This window comes from Rhipicephalus sanguineus, chromosome 7 (genome assembly GCF_013339695.2).
Source record: "Rhipicephalus sanguineus isolate Rsan-2018 chromosome 7, BIME_Rsan_1.4, whole genome shotgun sequence".
Taxonomy (NCBI): Eukaryota; Metazoa; Arthropoda; class Arachnida; order Ixodida; family Ixodidae; genus Rhipicephalus; species Rhipicephalus sanguineus.
Window position 1 is genome coordinate 152,269,340 of NC_051182.1, and position 14,241 is coordinate 152,283,580.

At 47.1% G+C, this 14,241-nt stretch overlaps 1 non-coding gene across 1 annotated transcript; it reads left to right on the forward strand.

The window, feature by feature from the left end:
- Positions 1–1,010: 1,010 nt before the first annotated feature.
- On the forward strand, positions 1,011–4,470 carry LOC119400264 (uncharacterized). The gene is made up of 2 exons (XR_007416990.1): positions 1,011–1,264; positions 1,558–4,470. It is a non-coding gene; the product is annotated as an uncharacterized LOC119400264 (transcript).
- The last annotated feature ends 9,771 nt before the right edge of the window (positions 4,471–14,241 follow it).

The following is a 14,241-nucleotide window of genomic DNA, read 5'->3' on the forward strand; positions in this document are numbered from 1 at the left end:
CGCTACCTGTTAGCGCCTACCTGTTTCTAAGTCTGTGTCGTGTTTTTTTTTGTTTGTTTGTTTTTTCATGTACCACGCTAAAACAAGCTACGTTGTTGAATAAACCCCCGATCAGTATACTAGCCTTCGGGAATCCCAGCAGTGCTTTTGTGGCATTTCAATGGGCGTTAGCCTTGTAGGGGCAAAACGGAAAAGATGCTGCGCGTGTTTGTGTGATTCATCGTGCCGTGTGTATTCGCACCACAGTTTTCTTTCACCATAAACATCAGCAAGTGCTAATTGTTCATCAGCAAGTAATTGAAAATTGTACTTACGGCTGTTTACTTCTGCGCGCGTTGTCCATTTATGTGGGTTAAATATAACATTCTACAGCCCCTTTTGCAGCCCTCGAAGTTCCTGAAGGGATTTTATGCGTAACAGTATATCAGTAAGAGTCGTGTGTGACGTTTTCTTTATGGAGAGACCATATCGTGTAGCCCCCTTATACAATACAATGTTGAGCCTACAATGTATTTTCGAACTACAGCGCCATCTGCTCTTGGCTAGAGTTGGCTTAGTGTTCGCTAGCGCTGAGTAAGTGTCGGATAGCGTTGGCTAACTGTTCACTAGCGTTGTCTGCTGCTGGAATGTGCTGGAGAACTGCCGCTTAGGTTGCCTGACTGTTGGTTATCGCTTGCTACTGTTGGCTTGTGCTGGCTATCATGGTAACTAGGGGTGATTGGACTCTCTCACGATGGCACGGAGCATGCCCCATTCCCCGTAGCGGAAATGTCGTGAAACGCCTCTTGATCTCGGAGGCTTTGCTTCTGACAATACCGGCTGTACTACGGTGTGAACCACGGCGAGCTGCAACAGCGTCGCTGTAAAATGGCGGATTAGAGGTAATTAATGCTGTCGCGTTTCTTTCAAATTCAGCTCAGAGAATGCACTCAAACTGTATAACTGCGACGTGTTCCGTGTCTTTCTTGTGCTCAAAAGATGACTTCTCCTGCTTAATTGCGTGCAGTGCGGTGACGATGATGGCAGTAGCCGACGCTCGTCAGAAGGCGGTGGCGGCGGAGGAGGGCGCCGGAGACGAAGACGCAGGCGACGCCTCCTGTCGGCGGGACCGTGCTGCAGCGAGAGGCCCACGAGCACGACCACGGCGGGCGCCGCGGCCATGCTGCTCAACGAGCCGTCCACTACAAACACGGTGGCCGGCGCTAGGAACGCGAACGGAACGAGTCAGGCGGTGTCGGACGCAGGCAGCACTGCGAAAGAACAGGTGGGTGTCTCGCACTTCGAAGTGAGAGAGACATGGATGGATGAATAGCGTAGACGTGAGAGAGAGAGAGAGAGAGACAGACAGACAGGCAGACAGTTCGTGCCTGCCCATTCCGCTTGTGGTATGGGCAGCTCGCTCTGTAAATCTCATGTCTGTCTGTCTGTCTGTCTGTCTGTCTGTCTGTCTGTCTGTCTGTCTGTCTGTCTGTCTGTCTGTCTGTCTGTCTGTCTGTCTGTCTGTCTGTCTGTCTGTCTGTACATTTGCTAATCTGTAGTGGTCGCTCTTCCTTCTAGGGTGAACAAGGAGCCGAGCATCTTCTACTGGGTCCTCTGGTAGACGTGCCCCGCTAAAGAGGAGATCCAGACCCCATCCGTCCCCTTTACATAAGAAGTAAGCCGGTTCAGCCTCTCACGTGACTCGTGGAGAGGAACATGTCAACACACCCCCTCTCTCACTCTCTCTACACACAAAGTAAAGCGACCTCAATTCCTGCAATTCGACGCTACGACAAACCAAAAAATGAAAAAAGGAACACTCGTCGTTTTCAAGCTGCAGAGGGGTGACCACCTCGTGTCGAGTTGAAACAATGAATCCTCACCACCTCTCTTGACCCGACATGCTGCTCAAAACACGGGCGGACAGCTCAACACGACCACGACAGTGACCAAGAAAAAAAAAAACAAGAACACGCCTGCGCAGTACACTGAGACCGCATTTGCGAAGAACTGTCGTTTCTGAACTTTCTTCTTCGTGTGTATGTGTGTGTGCAAACAGTGGAGCCGGTAAGGCCTAGCTGATCAAGCCTAGCTGGTTAAGCCTAATGGCGCGGGAGTCAGGTCGGTTTGGCCCAGGCATTTCGCGTCGGCCGGCAGACGACTTTCGACGCAGGAGCAGCGTCTCCGAAAAGCCACGTGATCTACTGCGAAAGTGACAACCCATTCAAGCGACCAGAGGGTGTTTTTCGACGCGCCAATCAAGGCTCAGGGGTTTTGTGAACATTACACAGTGCCATGTTTGGCCCACAAGGCCACGTGACATACCGCGGGTCTCCTTCAAAACAGTGTGTAGTGGTTTGTGTGTGTGTATTTGTGTGCAACATGAAGGGCAGACGACAGCGAGCAGACGATAGTGACGTGCTGCAACATGAAGCGCAGGTCGCGAGCAGACGACAGTGATGTGCTCATTGTATGGGCCGCCTAGAGGCAATCGCTTCAAACACGCCTACCGGATTTTCTATCTTGTCTCCGGCTGTGTCTATATATGGCTTGTGTCTTTCAACTTTGAGACCGTGGTTAAGATGACGGGCCCGCGGCCTCACCTTTCAAGCTCACGAGCATCGCGCGTGCTACTGTAGGCAGACCTGAGCGATATATATACTTTCTTTTTTTTTTGTCTTGAAGTGCATCAATGCGTACCTGAGACAAAAAAAAACGTTGCGCAATCCACTTCTTTGGCCACTGCTACTCTCGCGACGATTGCAGTGGCGTAACATTCGTGTTTGCTTTTGCTTCGCGAGGACTGCAGCCAGTGTTTGGTCCACAGTATTATACTTGCACATGCCTAGGGCTTTCCCGCGTAGAATGAGGAATGCCGTGCCATCGTAGCGTCCGTCAGATTTAGCGCCGAATGCGTTTTCGCGATTGCGCAACGCTGCGCTGACTCTCTGTACATAGTTGCGGACTCAATTTCAGTCGTCCTTACCGTTATTACTTCGTACGTAACCTGTATGTGTTGTTTCTGTCAATACGTTAGAATAAGAAGGTACGGTAGTTCCACACGTTATGGCTAAATAAATTAAGGGCTATGTAATGCACGTGCTTTCGTTTCCACCGTCTTCAGTTTGGGTCATATCGGTGTAATATCGACTCGAACGCTTAGATCACAGCCAACATTAACCTCAGAGGCCAGATTCGTAGAGATATGAGATGGTTAGTACGAGAAATTGCGCTTACCAGTCGTTGTGCTTAAAATTTTGATGCTGCGTTTCAATCCGTGAGTACCGTACTTCATCGCGGTGAAAGAGTGTACAGTTTGTGTGAAGCCAATCGTATTTATGCTGGCATACTGCCAGTACCAGCCAATCTCAACTGCTTTTGGCTAAGGCTGGTTAATCGTTGGCTAATTGTCAGCTAATGTTGGGCACACTGGGCCAATGTTTGGCGGCTAAGTGTTGGCTAATCATCACCTAATGTTAGTTACATTTGGCTAGGGTCGGCTTACTGTTCTGCTCATCCTGGCCTAGTTGTTAGCCAACGTTGCTTACTATTGGTTAGAGCCGGCTAACTGTTGATCAGGGCAGGCTATGTTCACTGCGGTAAAAGCGTGCAGTTTGTGTGAAACCATTAGTATTCATACTGGCACACTACCAGTATCGGCCAATCTTGGCTACTCCTGGCTAGGGCTGGCTAGCCATTGGCTAAATGCCAGCTAATGTCGGTTAGATTTGGCGAACATTGGCTAATAGTCACCTAATGTGAGTTAAGTTTCGTTAACAATGGCTAGTACTGGCTCATTGTTTTGCTCATCTTAGCTTAATTGTTAGCCAACGTTGGCAAACTGTTGCTTAGAGAAGGCTAACTGTTGGTCGAGGCAGTCTGTGTTGACAAGTGCAAGTCACTGATGGTTGATTCCCCAAACGTTGCCCTCTAAATCGCCACTCAAACTATCCTTATAATTTTTGGGCTCATAAATCGTCTAGCTCTTTTGTGGTTGAAAAAACATTGTCCTTACGCCGAACGAACGCTCACGTGACCTCAATTGCGCACGGAAACGGAAGGCATTGCCTCCGAGACTCCCGAACCACCCACTGATCATCATTACGCAACAATCCGCCTTTTTCATTTTCTGTGCTGCCCTCTGGCGTTTTGGAAGGGTTTTGGTAGGGACCGGGACAACCGGTATCGGTAGAACTAAAGCCTCCGAGATTAAGGGACGTTTGGCGACTTCTCCGCTAGGGGAACGGCGCATGCGCCGTGGCATCGTGATAAAAAAGCGGATTGTCATCTTCGTGCCGGCTTCGTTTTCTTCTCATCTTCGTTTTCCCACAAAGATGTATACGTCACAATGTGCGTGTGTCCGTACGTGTAAGCTGTAGCCTCCACGATCAGTTCTGGTGTTGCTCAACGGGCGCGCTGCCGGGGTTGATTGCGGAGGCCACGCTCTATGTCCTCGACATGTGTACGTCGTGTCGTGTCGTGTCGACTCCCGAAAAAAAAAAGAGAAAACTCTCTTAATCACGGTCTCAAAGTCTTCGCCGACAAGCCGTAACGTGACGGACCGAATGCTGCGAGTGGTCGTACAAGTCTAAGGCCAAATCAAGCTAGTGGCCGAATGAATCCACTTGTGAAGTCGGGTCGCCATTGTTGCGGCCGCCATTTTGGTGCCACTTTTTCTCTCTATCTCTCTGTGTATCTATCTATCTATCGCTTTTGAACCAAAGACCAAAATCTTCGCGATTGTCGCGTCGGTACGCCCTACGGAAGGCGCTTTTAGAAACGAGAAAACAAACGTTGAAAAAACGTTCGTGATAGTACTGTGCGTCAATATTTCTCCGAGAACCGCTGAACGTGTGTGAAGTGTTTTTTTCTTTCTTTTTCCGCCGTGATGTGGACATCTTTAAGAGTTGTTGTTGCTGTTGTTGTTACACATCCTTATTATATGTCAGTCTTTTTTTAATGATTTCGAGCCCGAGTTAATCCACTTGTTCATAATCCACACCACGCCAATGCGGCATGATTGAGTCACCGTCTCAAGGTTTGCGGTGAAAATGGTCACAACTGCGATCTACTTAATCTCTTCGCTACTCCTGTTCTTTTCCGAGCGTGACTGCAAGTGTGTGTTTCCTGTGTGTTTACGATTCTGTTTAAACATGCAGCCTCGTCCTACTTGTGACGAGATGCATGCTGGGACTGCGGCACGTGACTGCACGTGTTCAAGGGGTACTGGCACGAAAATTCTGTGTTGTTCTTTTTTGTATTTTTACATACTGTATGTTTTGATTCCCGACGTCATCGCAATTAGCCATACTGGTGCGTGTAGTCACCCCAATCGACACCTGACGTCAGGCTAGTGTCGATGTCAGTGGGTGCACCACGCGGAAATTGACTTCAATATATACTGAGCTTCACACTTCCTCAGAGGGTCTCTGTATAGAGGAGTTTTGCATGACGGAGTGAACTCAAATTCGAAAATTTTTTGCCAGTACCCCTTTAAAAGTGAGGCAGCTGAACGCGAATATGTTGGTCGAAGTTGCTTGTGACGTTTGTTCGTTTTTTAACTGCCTTTGTTGTCAATCTAACGGGTACACACACAAACACATGTATGTACACTACTGACGTTTCGTGTTTTTAACCTTCGACTTGGTGATGTGGGGAAGGGAAGAAAAGAATATTTATTCACCTTAATCTTCTAGCGCTGCTACTGTACCATAATCGTGTTCGGCGATTCACATGAACGCCGGACTCTTCGCCATTGAGACTGGTTTTTCGTGAGCGAGTTGCCAGTGAGTGTGTGTGATTGGTTGTGCGCGTCCGTCCCTCAGTGTCACGTGGTGCTTCGAGAGAGAGCGCGCCCTTTAGCTGCCGATTCATCGCGACCCCCCCCCCCCCTACATGAATACGTTTAATAACAAAGATTTAAAAGTTCATTACTTCACTGTCATGGAGGCGCGAGACCCTGCCCGTTGATGTCATTACACTCCGTCGTGACTGCAACGACGGGCCTGCAACCTCCTAGTTCGAAGGTTGTGGGTTCGGATCCCACCGACCAAAAGGATGCTTTTCGCCTACTTAAATTCCTTTCAATTATTATTAATTGTTGGATCTTTACGTCTAGAAACTACGGCATCATTATGAGAGACGCCCTAGTGGAGGGCTCCGGAAATTTCGGCCACCTGGGGTTCTTTCACGTGCGTCTAAATCTAAGCACACGGGCCTCTAGCCTTTCTACCTGCCTCGAAACTGCGGCGCCGGGGCCGGGATTAGATCCGGCGACCTTCGGGCCAGCAGTCGAGCAGCATAACCACTAGCCCATCGCGGCAGATAAATTCCTTTCAATCTTACACGTAATTGTTACACTACAGCTAAAAACAACCAACAGCGCGATCTATAATTTTCATCGCTTAGTTGTCTGTTTGCTTCATTTTGTAAAGTACGTTTTGTGCCAAGTTTGTTATGCTAAAAATAACCGTGCGAAGTCTATGCCGACAGATGCCGTACAGTACTGAGGGCGATAGCGGTTTCCGTGCGAGACTCTACTGCTTCCTTCTAAGTCGAAATGCCGCCCGAACCCTGTCATTGTACACTTAGTTCAAGACAGTACAATCAGTATTTGCTTTAACTACAGTATTACCACCGCACTCACACAAGTAGTGAATACTGCGGCATTGCCTGACACGCCAACAAAGTTTGGCATATTCATGCCATGCTATAGACCACAGACCCTCGTTAAGACAGTAATTTATTACAAGCCGTGTCCCGCAGGGTGTCACAGGCTATGACAACCTGCTATACTCACAGCTATGACTCACAGCGAGCACCACGAATCACGTTAAAATAGTAACTTGAGTGTAAGTTAGATTTTCTTGTTGTTGCAAGATATTGGACAGGGTACATCACTTATACCGTGACCTCCGAGATTACGGGTGCTCTCTGCTGCCCATCTCGGAGGTCGTGCTTTAATACACGGAGGACGAGCGAGCCGTTTGTGCATATTATACCTGCACTATCTGCAACTGCACTTTTCTTAGGAGCTCGTCCGTGGTGCTTGGTTAAACAGGGTCTCCTTCCGTCTCAGGCTCTCTTACGCATGGTCCACGCATCTTGTTAAAACGCCCGCCCGGTTACAACGTACAACCTGTTATAGCGCACGATACTTGTGAACGTACTCGGTCTTCGTCCTACCTAAACAGAGCTTGACGCACGTTACGCCGAATGTCTACGCACTGAATAGGTGGTTTTACATTATAAGCCAATCTTGCCTGTTTGCCGCAGTCCCATAGTAGGGTGCTAAATCGTTAATAACTTGTTTTAAACGCAAGATTAAGCGACTGCTTGCCGCTTTCCCAAAGTGAAGTGCGTGAGAGTCTAGATCGTCGATTTTTTTTCTACACACGCGCAGAACCATAGAGTATACACGTGACCAAAAAAAAACTGAACTGCGACATTAATTGCACAATGGAAATTTGCTAGAGACTGCTCAACGATGGCGGGAAAAACGCCACGTGACCTTGCAAGCGTGGCTCGAAAGCGAACCGTGTTTTCAGAGTGATATTGTTTATTGTACAGTGATCTATGAGAGTTTGCCTATTGATGTTTCACAGCTATAGGACCGTTTGACGTGGACGCCTAGTGGCACATCTCCATCCCGACGCCAAAGATCATGATTTAAGTCTTCTGGTAGCTCAAGTAGTTAACATACGCCTGGACACAGCATGCGCTGAATCCCGCGCAAAGACGGCACCAACAAGCGCGTAACACAGGTACTCGGTATGCACTCATTTCAAAGCGTCGTCATTTGAGGAGCGAAACGCCAAGGTGTGCCCTCCACAGTAATAGGGTAACCTACGCGTGTGCTCACCCATATATTACCACACAGCGCTGCAGGAACGCGAGAGGTAGAGTTCGTAGCTTGAGCCGTGAACGCGCGAAGGCGTTCCGCTTCCCGCCACCGCTGGCGCGTCTCTCTCTGCACCGAAAGCTGAAACTACCGAAGCGCTCCCTATCGGCGCTCCTTAGTGTCATGGCGCAGTACATCACTTCACCGATCCCAGACGGCGACACAGCCCTCCGCCAACCAAGGTCACTGTGAAAGGGAAAAGGTGTGAGGGATATAAGGAGCGTTTGTGAAGCATCGTGCATGAGCGTCGCTAGCGTAGTGGGTAGAACACCCTGCTCCTGTCATCGCTGACCGAGAGGTCGTAGGCTCGACTCCCAGGTCATCCAAATAGACGAAACGTTTCCTGCGGTTTTTCTTTGTCATCTGTTGGCGTGCATTTTACCGACGTGGCATCTATGACGGAAAAGATGTCAGTGAAGTCTTGGTGGACCCCGGCATAAAACACTTTCCTGCTAACATACATAAAAAGCGGCGTTCGCGTGTAAGTGGATAAAAGGATGCGCAGGAAAGATACGAAACCGAATAAAGAAGCGCAACAAGTACTTTCCGTGTACGTCCCTAGCATAAAAAAATGCTCACAGGGTCTCTTATACATTCGCCTAAGACGAATCGAAGGCAAAAGCCGTCACCTTTTTCATCGCAGTCGACGTATTGACCCTCCCCCCTTTCACGCCGAATGCTTTCTGCACGTAACGCGGTTTTGCACTGCCTCCGTGATCGGCCCACCTTTGACGATGTCACGTGATGACGCCATCATGTGACGTCATGATGTCACACATTTCGGCGATCTGAGACGTCACGATGACGTGATCACGTGATGAATTTTTGCCCCACTCGTGCTGACGCCGCCGACACCGACAGTCAATTTACGCCTTTGGTGAAGCATCTAAGGCTTTCGCCTTAATTTCTTTGCACGTCTTTGAAATATTCGCCTTCGAGTCCTCTCGAGTGCGTACGGGAAAATTGGAAAACTGAATTCAACCGAATCCTTTCCGATCTGATTGACTCGTTTGCAATCCGGTAATAGCGGCGAGCTGCATGTTATAACCTTGCTCACGAAGTAACACGTTATCCTATCCCTTTTTATGGTGATAATTCACTGTTAGATTATAATGACACACGAACACAGATTCTTCTGTGTTCGTGTGTGTGCGCTGTGTTAAGATGAAGGTTTACCAATTTGGCCAAATAGCCACCTTAATCAAGATTATAAAGCACACCTAGCAATACTAACTTCTAAGAGTCGACTTTGTATAGACCTAGTCCACTATGTTTAAGCCAACTCGAAGTGATGACGCTAGAAAATCAAAGTTTAAACGTTAAAACGATCCAGTCCACACGCCTGTTCAAAAGGCCAGCTCGACTCTGGAGTCAAATCGACTAGGCCAGTAAAAAAAAGTGAAAACTCGAGCTAAACTATCTTAATTCGCAAAGCCAGTCCAACAGGTCCTATCTCCGCTCCATCCAATGCTCGAAAAAAAAAAGTTAATTCACAATCGCACAGTTCCATACAGCCAGATAGATAGATGGATGAATCGAGTCGAAACCGACGTGTGGTCGACTTCACTCGGAAGTCAATTCAAAGGCCGGGCACACATAGCCAGTCCAGTGGGTCCACTTTGTCCTTCAATACTCGACAAAGAAGCACACAAACTGCACACGTTCCACTTAACAATGCGAGTTCAATAGCTTAACCCAAGTAGAACTCAATTCGTAGTCCAGTCGATTCGAAAGTCAATTCGACACCGCTAGGCTCGACTTCAAGCCAGTAACTACGCTTCTCGCCAGTTAAAACCGATTGTATTTGCACATGGCATGGAGTGCGCATCTGCGATTACTTTACCACACAACAGGAAGTGGTTCCGCGTTCCTACCACAATAAAATCGTTGTACGTTGCACATCACTACGCGCTATCACTGCGCGCGCATGTTATAGACCACGGTTGCCGACAACGTCTTTCGCGTAAAAGCCTGCCCACACTTATCAAGGTGCTATAAATGTGACAACTGAGGCTGCAGCTCTCTCGAAACACCCCGTATTTTCCTTGTTTTCTTGTTTGTTTGTTTTTTCTTTATCGTGTGTTTGTGTGTGTGTGTGTGGTTGTGCAGTGCGTTGATACAGCGCGCTGCCCCGGATGTGACAGTGTACGCAGGGACGTCTTTCCCGAATCATACAGTCGGCGTCGAAGGTTTATAGACCACGACAGGTTCTGAGAAAACTTTGAATTTCCCAGCAATTTTTCTAACTGTATTCGGTCGATCTCCATAGTACACGTCGTTAGCAGGTTCTAGAACAGGCCGGAAATATAAATTCAAGGTTACCTGCCGAAACAGCGGGTATATTCAGTTTCTTTTCTTGTGAATCGTGATATCTAAACTTTCGGCGCTGACTGTATACGAGGGAATTTCGGAAAGCCAAACGAGTCATGAGGTGCCCGAGGTGTGTGTGCGTTCTAATCGTGGCATTTATAAGCAGCTGTGTCTTGCGTTCTATTCTTATCTTCGTTAGGCAGTTTATCGATAGGGTACCCTAAAGCTTCCCTAACGCAATCTCTCGCGTTTGTTCCCACTGAGCATGCGTCGTACGCTAACCTATCGGGTACGCAACGTTAATTTTCGAAAATAGAGTGCGTCCCTGAGGAACTCACAGCCAGCGTGCTTATTCTAAAGCTATATTGATAGATTGATAGAGATATTGATTGACTGATCCTCTAACACTAAGCTATATTATTAGAAGAGCTTGGGACGGAAGCCAGAGAAAACACGAAGAAAAATGGAACAAACGCCACGTGGGTTTATCTTTCTTGCGCTCCAAGTTTTTCCTAATAATGCAGTACCTACCAGCCTAATAAGAAATCCTATTCCAATGTCTGGTCTTTGATCGACACTCTAAAACAAAAACAAAAATAGATTATATGTTACTGCAGTCCATGAGTCCTCCATGAGTACTCCATGGGTTTGCCACGTACATGACTCTCTTTAAGGGTACACCTGAACTCTCTTTGGAGATTACACTCTCGTGGGAAAGTCGTGGGACCCAAAAGAAAGTTAACGTGCCTCTTTAAAGACAGCCATATACGTGAGAAGGCGGGATACACACAAAAAAGTCAACAGACTCTTTTTTTGTTATAGTGTAGAGCGTCCTCGCGCTCTACACCAAACGGATGTAGAGCGCAGGAACGCTCTAAATATATACTTAACCGATCAACTTATTCGAACGAAATGTTCTTCCTTCCTAATATGAAGCTCAATTCTACGCACCGGGCAAAAACGATAAATTCGATTTCGGACTGCGGATAATTTGCGAAAACGACTTTTTTTTTTTCAGAAGCGACGCAAGCGAAAATCAGACCCATGCGAAATGCCGCCAAATGATGAGTCGCGTCAAGTTTGGCGTAATGAGTACATGACGCTTTCGAGATTGCGATCCCTATTTGCGCAGGGTTGTACTACGTTGCAATTGTATGCTGGCGTCCAAGATATGCCTTTTTCTTCGTTTTACTGACTTTCGCGAACACATTAACTATTACACAACCTAATACGATAACTACTTAATTATTTCAGCGGGCACCCTCATGACTCGTCTGAACAACACCGGTTGCTTTGCTTCGAGTCCACAATGTTTTTTTCAATGACTGCATACTGTGCTCACAGGCCTGTTTTGACAAATTTGAGAAAAATGATGACGTAATGTGTGCATTCTTGCGTGCGCTAACAGCGGATCTAAATCGGCTTGACTCAACTTTTTTTTCCCAGCCATCCCGTACGCATGCCGTATGCTACTGTTACGCACGCGACGGTTCCACAAATAGCCTTTACACACTGCCTCCAAGATCGTCAACCACTGCGCGCAGCTAGGAATCTTGGAGGCAACGCGATACTAGGGAACAGTTTCGCACCTTAGAGTGAGTGAGTGAGTGAGTGAGTGAGTGAGTGAGTGAGTGAGTGAGTGAGTGAGTGAGTGAGTGAGTGAGTGAGTGAGTGAGTGAGTGAGTGAGTGAGTGAGTGAGTGAGTGAGTGAGTGAGTGAGTGAGTGAGTGAGTGAGTGAGTGAGTGAGTGAGTGAGTGAGTGAGTGAGTGAGTGAGTGAGTGAGTGAGTGAGTGAGTGAGTGAGTGAGTGAGAACTTTATTTTGGTCCAAAAGTGACAGAGGCTGGACGGGACCGGAGGCCCAGAGGTAACCAATATTCACTAATATTGCTGGTAAGATTAGGTGTACGAATTCGACAACAATCCTTCGCAGCGTGCACATCCACCGAACGTGCATTTTACAGGGTTGTTAGGAAGACGATAAAATTCTGCGTAAAACTAACAACCGTTCCAGTGATGTTTGTCGAGCACTGTAACGGATGATATCTGGCTTTGCGTTTTTACGCCCGTTTGATGCTTTCTTTTATGTTTCTTGTTGAGCAATGGTCGTTCATGAAGAACATGTTGCCAGTTAACGAACGAAACGTATTAATAAATTATCGTCTGGATTCCACTTTCTTGTGCGTAACTGTAGCAGACGATGCGATATCAAAAGTAAAGCCTGCGATGTTTGTAACACCACCCCGTTTTCAAGTCACAAAACAGCGCAAAAGAGTCATTAGTGTTTTCATTGTGATTGATGGCCATTGTCGCGACATAAATACATGTGAATGTTGTCATGACAATTGAAAAAACATTGAAGTGTGTACCGTCTTTTTCGCTTTTACTACGTTGCATTGTTGTGAACACAGTTTGATACCTACGCTGTTTGCGAAACTTTTCTCACAGCTCAAACCTGCACTTCTATGTGCGTTGAAAGGAGCGACGAGTTTTCATCCTGTATGAAGTAAATCGATTCAAAAACATAGCCTCCGAGATCTGAAACAGTGAGCGATGCCGATCTCGAAAGCCATGCCGGAACGATATGGGAAGGAAACATTCGCAAATAGAATGAAAGCAATCGCAGATGGACGTTTAGAAGGATTCGTTCGGTGGAATCTGAACGGTATCGCTGATAAAAAAGCGATTGTCGAAGCATAGATAAAAATTTGAGCTATCAGGAGGAAAGTTCCGCAAACTAAAGCCTGCAGTTTGAATGTTCCGGGAACTGACCAGTGTTTGTTGTCGCGTACAGTTTGTGGCTGTTACTGGCGGTTACGTTTGTGTAGTGAACATCTCATAGCGTACCTATCTTGTTTGTATCTAGCGCGCTGTTGAGTCATGATCCGAACGCTAACAAAAAAAAAAGACATTTACGGAAAGTGTTTGGATCAGCGAATCAAAAAAAGTTCTCGCGACATTAATGTTCATGCGCTCAGTTGAACGTGTACAGCTGCTTGTGATGTGTGCCCAGAAAGTGTGTCTTGCGGTGCAACCAGCGTTTCGCTTTCCAGAAAACTAGAAAAATAGAAAAAAAAGCACAGGCCGGCGTACAAGCATTTTACCCTTGAATGCAGCGTACAAAAAAAAAAAGGTCGCAGGTTATGTTGCAGACTTCAGCGGAGCTCTTTGAACATACCTCTTGCTTAACTAGGCAATGTGACATGAACTATTGGTCAGAACACTCGTGCGCATCACCTGCCAGCGCAAAGAATGAACAAACATGTTATTCGATCGCGTCGATTACTCGCACGCCTTTTTATCTACATAGAAGTAACACTGGCGATAAGATAATTTTGAAGACAACGTAATCATTCGCCACTTGAGCCAACATTCTGTAATCTGATATACCAAATACTTCTGGCCGAATTCAGCTACCGTAATTGTTCGCATGCTGGCAACGCTGGTTAGCGATGGATGTCAGCTAAGGCTTGGCTAAGAAATGGCTAAAGTATGCTGGAGTTGGCTACATGATTGCTGGTTTTCACTGATGTGGCTAAGTTGGCCATAAATGACTCACTTCTAACGCTGGCTAACTATGCGCATATGTTGGCTAAACGATTGCTGGTGATGGCTAATGTCAGGTACAGTCAGCCACAAAATAACATAGACCACGTACGGGCGTGGCGAAATTGCCGTCTCCGCAGTCTATAGTGGCGAGTCGTCTACTTTCGAGAGCATAGCTTTGGATCAACAACGCTATGCCTTCGAAAGCAGACAGCTCGCCACTAGACAGCGCCGACAGCAACTTCGCCATGCCCTTACGTGGTCCTCGTTATTTTGCGGCCGACTGTACGTTATTTCAAATGTTGCCTTGAGTGGGCAGTTTTGGCCAATATCAGCTAACGTTGGCTACGTGCCGTTCTTAACAGCGACACAGACTTTACTTGTTGTAAATCCAATAACCAAATTATCTACCGAACTTTTATGACCGAAGTTTCGCATCAGGTGTCATCAAAGAGCTCTGGATCTCTGACGGGGCTGCCCATTGCCTAAAAACCAATCCTTCGTCAC